Below are 5,577 nucleotides of genomic sequence, written 5' to 3'. Positions count from 1 at the left end.
TACAAACTAAAACACATTAAAATTTCAGTCTCTTTAAATTATTGAATGTCTTTAAAATCCAAAATCTCTTTAAAAAAAAGTTCAAGGTCTTTTAGCTGTGGGTTCCTGTAAAATTCAAAATTAAATTCAATATCTTCTTCAAGAGGGAAGAACCATAACATTGTTACAATCTGAAGGAAGCAAAACTAATCTCCAACAATGTAAATAACTCGATGTCCAATGTCTGCGATCTACTCACCACCTTCTGGGCTCCTCCAAGGAGCTTGGGTCACTTCTCCAGCTCTGCCCTCTGCAGAATACACAGCTTGTCTTCTAGGCTCTGGCTAGCTCAACTCCACTGCTGCTGCTGTTCTTGGTGGTCATCCCATGGTACTGATATCTCCAAAACACTGGTGTCTTCTGCTACAGCTGGGCTGTACTTTCACCAATAGCCTTCCATAGGCTCTCTTCACAGTGCCAAGCCTCAACTGCTTTGAATGGCCCCTCCAATCTTGGGCCTTCAACTGCCACTGAGGCTGCACGTTCACCACAGCCTCTCCTGGAATCTCACAGTGTCAAGCCTCAGCTGCTTTCCAGGACTCCTTTCATGCCTTCAAAACCAGCACCTGGATGATTCTTATACATTATCAAAGCCGGCTGCCAACATGAGGTGCAACTTCACAAGCCAGGCCTCCACATTCTGCACTGTTCTCAGCATTCTTCTCTTCCAGTCTCCCACAGAACATCCCACTGAGCTCCCAACACTCAATGGCTCTTCTAGCCCAAAGTTCCAAAGTCCTTCCACAATCCTCCCAAGTCACTTAGTCAGATTTGTCATAGCAATACTCTACTACAATGGTACCAACTTTTCTTAGTTAGGGTTTCTGTTATTTTGACCAAACAAATCAAGAACCTTTACATAAGACCAGATACGCAAACCTGATAGAAAGAAAGTAGGGAACAGTCTTGAACTTCTTGGTACAGGAAAAAACTTTCTGGACAGAACACCAATAGTACAGCCACAGAGATCAACAATTAATAAATGGAACCTCATAAAACTAAAAAGCTTCTGTATGACCATCCAGCTACAGGACTAGTATGTAAAGTATATAAAGAATTAAAAAAAAAAACACCTCTGGACACCAAGAAAACAAACAACCCAATTTTAAAAGTGGGGTACAAAAACTAAGCAGAGAATTCATCAACAGAGAATTCACCAGTTATGAAACATGAATGGCTGAGAAATACTTAAAGAAATGTTCAACACCTTTAGTCACCAGGGAAATACAAATAAAAACGACTCTGAAATTTCATCTCCCTTGGCAAAATGGTCATTAAAGCAAATGACATACTCTTTCTCAGTTGCTTTTGTTTATTTGTTAGTTTGTAGATTTTGTTTTATTCTGGTTTGTCCATCTTTTTATATGTTTCCTTTTTTTTCTTGAAAGAGAAAGAAGACCGGAGTTGGAAGTGTGGGGAGGTGGAGGAGACAAGAAGGGGAAACCGTGATCAGAATACATTGTATGAAAATAGCTTTATTTTGAATAAAAATTAAGTTTAAAACCAATGCAAATATATTGTTAAAGTAATAATAGAATCCCTCAATAAATAAGCTAAAAATTATTATAGGACTCGTTCCGTTGGGGGAACCTAGCAGGTCCCTCTAACCACAGAGAGGAGCCCCGTGCCAATGGAAGTTCCCACTGCAGTCTCTTGCTGCAGCTCGCTTGCACACAAAGGTCACATTCTTTTCTCCCTGGTAGAATAGGGCAACGGCCTAAAAGGGAAATCTAAGAGGATTTAGATGAATTATGTGGACTTCTCCAAGTGCAAGAGACAAATCCTCTTAGAACAGCTGAATCATCTCACGGGAAAGTTACTACCACCGTTCTTACTGTAGGAAGAGAAAAAGCTTGTAGGAGGGAGGGGGTGAGCTCTGCAGAGCCCAGGAGCTGAGGGCGGACACACAAATGCCAAGCCTGTCAGAACCAAGCTCTGGAAACATTCCAACAGGGGATGGGTACTCAGGAACAGCTGGATTTAAACGTGTTAAATCACAAGAAGTGCGATTTCAGCAGATCGCTGGTGCTAAATGCGAAGTGGCATAAATTCCCCTTCATCTCTCATGGGATAAGGGCATTCTCTTCACCTCCAGGCCGCCGCACTGCCTCTAACTGGGCATGGCGTTAACCATCCACTCACTTCCCATTTTTCTTTCTGCTCCTCCTCAATACAAAACCACACACATCTCTCCCAGCAGTTCATAAAGTGATTCCCTAGCTAAATGTTTCCAAAATATGACCCTCTTCTAAAAGCGCCTCCCCACCCAGACGTCTGCTCTCCTTACATGGCAGCAGCACCCCACACTGATCCCAGTTCACAGGGAACCTCGCAGTTCCTCCTGTGCGAGATGAAATTTGCTTTAACAGACTCAGACTTTCTCCACGTGCTTGGTTTGTAGAAAAATAGCAGCAAGTGACGTCAAAACCTCTGCATTTCTGTCTAGTTAACTGTTCTTCTGCAGAGAAAAGTATTTCCAGTGTGGAGGAAACTCTAACTTTCCATTTGCACCAGAAGGTGGACGTTAGAGTCTCAAGCTTAGAGCCCACAATGATCAGCGGGCATGACTCACGGAGCCCTACCGAGTGTCTCCAAGCTGAGCAGTCTGTAGTGGGGTGACAGCCATCATGCCTGCCTGTTTCTTTGTGCTGTGAATCCTAGGCAGACATTGACCTGAGCTAACAAACGACTTCTCAGTAAGAAGGTGGAAGACAAGCAGATTCTCTGAGACTTCCCCTCACTAATGAACTGTGTCTAACTGATTCCACGCAGTGAACCAAGCATTTAAGTGATTTGTATTTCTCAGACATCCCAGAAACCATTGCAACTGGCTTCAAGAGAATATTAATTTTAAAAAAGTCCAAATACACAAACTAAAAGTTATTCCTAAGTAGATAGACCCATCTGAATGTGTGGCTGCAATCCCAGCATTTGAGAGGTCGGGGCAGGTAGAGGAACAGGATTTCAAGGTCATCCTGGGCTACATGGTATTCATAAGGTAGTCTGGGCTATCTTATATAAGTGAGTTCCAGACTAGCTTGGGATGCACACACAGGCCCTATCTCAAAAGCAAGCAAACAAAGCAAATAAACAAACAAAACCAAGGTGAGAGAGAAGGCAGGGATGGCCTGGTGGAATGATTTTCTGTGTGTGTGAAGGGCAGCGCTGTTCTTGTAGGGAGGTAGCTCAGCTTGTGTAGAGGGTCTGAGTGAGGAGGAAAGCACACACACTAGGCTTTTCTATGTTGGGTTTTCAGCCACTAGACTTGAAGTGTGCAGTTTGAGCTTTCCTTCCCCTCTGCTTTCTTTCCTTTCCCCTGTAGGGAGCACAAACCAGCTGGCCTTTTGCAGGTCCTTCCACTTTAGGAGGAGTTGAGCGTAGTTAGGGACAGGGAGAGCGTCCTGTAGGCAACTCAGAGCCACATAGTGAAAGGCCTCAGATACTGGCTTAGAAGAATCATGAATAAAAGTGGCTGTCTATATTCATATGATTTAGGAGGCTGAGACAGGGAGATTGACATAAATTCTAAGCCAGCCTAGGCTATGCATATTAACAAGCTGTCTCAGGAAAGAATCTAGTTGAAAGATGTCTTGCTCCTTTCTCCTCTCGTTTGTGAAATAGAAATGAGAATATCATCAGAGACTGTTGCACAACACCTCAGCAACACGAAAAGGGAATAAGGCTTTAGACAGTTTCTATCTCATGTCCAGAATAGTGCACCAGGACTGGCTCCTTTTGAAAAACTTCATAGCATTTTACTGGTTACTTGACCTCAAAGTCTGTGCCAGGTGCAATGGCAAAAGCACAGTTTTATATGCTGCTTTGGTTTTTACTTCACAGTCAAAGTACTGCCTGGTTTTGGAGATGAAGGAGAGAAACCAAAGACAGTTGGTGAGGAGGCTGGGGAATGGCTCAGAGGATACAGTGCTTGCTTCATAAGCGTAAGGCCGCAGCACCTATATAAAAAGCCAAGCATGATACTGAGTGCCTGCAGCCCAGCACTCATATAAAAAGCCAGATGTCATACTGAGTGTCTGCAGCCCAGCACCTGTATAAAAACCAGGCACAGTGCTGAGTATCTGCAGTCCCAGCACCCATATAAAGAGCCAGGCATGGTACTGAGTATCAGCAGGTCCAGTACCCATACAAAAAGCCAGGCATGATACCAGTGGATCACGGAGGCTGGCCAGCCAGCCAGTCTAGTCAAAATGGCACTTTGTGTGTGTGTGTGTGTGTGTGTGTGTAACGGACCCTTTCTTTAAAAATCAGGTGGAGAGTGATAGAACAGGAAATTTGTATGTCAGTCTCTGGTCTCCAAATGCACCTGCTTGGATGAGAGCTACCACACATGCGCCCTCCCTGCCGTGTACATGTACCCCTTCATACTTGACTGTATACCCTCAACTGCCCTAAAAGAAGATGGGTTTAAAGGACATCAGCCGGGTGGTGGTGGCGCACGCCTTTAATCCCAGCACTTGGGAGGCAGAGGCAGGTGAATTTCTGAGTTCAACAGTTCGAGGCTAGCCTGGTCTACAGAGTGAGTTCCAGGACAGCCAGGACTACACAGAGAAACCCTGTCTCGAAAAAACAAAAACAAACAAACAAACAAAAAGGACATGACATTAAGGAATTGAAATTGCTGGGAATGTCGGATATCCTGTTGGGCTGCAAGAAGAAATAGATGAAGAAGCCAAAAGTAGAGGCTCCAGTGGGAAAAAGACAGGACCTGTCTACAGCATCCTCAAAGTGTCCGAACTTTGGAGCTGCTGACCCTGCCCTAGGGAATGTAAGTGAGCTCCAGGTTTGACTTTGCTTTTCTTTTTTTTTTTTTCTTTTTTCCCCTTTCCCTTCTCCCTCTCACTCTGGCCCAAAGTACACTGTAGCTGTCTTCAGACACCCATATGAGGACATCAGAACTCACTATGGATGGTTGTGAACCACCATGTGGATGCTGAGATTTGAACTCATGACCTCCTGAAGAGGAGTCAGTATTCTTAACCGCTGAGCCACCTCCCCAGCCCTTGAGTTTGCTTTTCATCAGCTAAGTGTTACAGATAGTTCTTTGTTGTTTTCTTGTCTAGGATTTGGGGTGTAGCCAATCCGTATGCTACATGTCACAACATGGACAGCTTCTAGAAGGACAGCTGTGCATTTGGCATGTATTCCTCTAAGGACTTGACCTCCACTGAGTCTAGGAATCACCACCCCTTGGCATTAGCACAGATTTGCATCCACCATGATTCCTTTTTGTGACAGGGTATCCCTAAACTATACTAAACTAACTTTCTCTCTCTCTCTCTCTCTCTCTCTCTCTCTCTCTCTCTCTCTCTCTCTCTTTCTTTTCTTTTTTTTTCCCCCAAGACAGGGTTCCTCTGTGTAGCCCTGGCTGTCCTGGAACTCACTCTGTAGACCAGGCTGGCCTCCAACTCAGAAATCTGCCTGGCTCTGCCTCCCAAGTGCTGGGATTACAGGCATGCACCACCACTGCCCGGCTGACCCTAAACTTTCTTTTCTTTTCCTTTCCTTTTTCCTTTCCTT

This window comes from Grammomys surdaster, unplaced genomic scaffold (assembly GCF_004785775.1).
Source record: "Grammomys surdaster isolate TR1022 unplaced genomic scaffold, NIH_TR_1.0 280, whole genome shotgun sequence".
NCBI classification, from domain to species: domain Eukaryota; kingdom Metazoa; phylum Chordata; class Mammalia; order Rodentia; family Muridae; genus Grammomys; species Grammomys surdaster.
The sequence above is the reverse complement of the archived record's forward strand: the minus strand, read 5'-3'. Positions refer to the sequence as shown.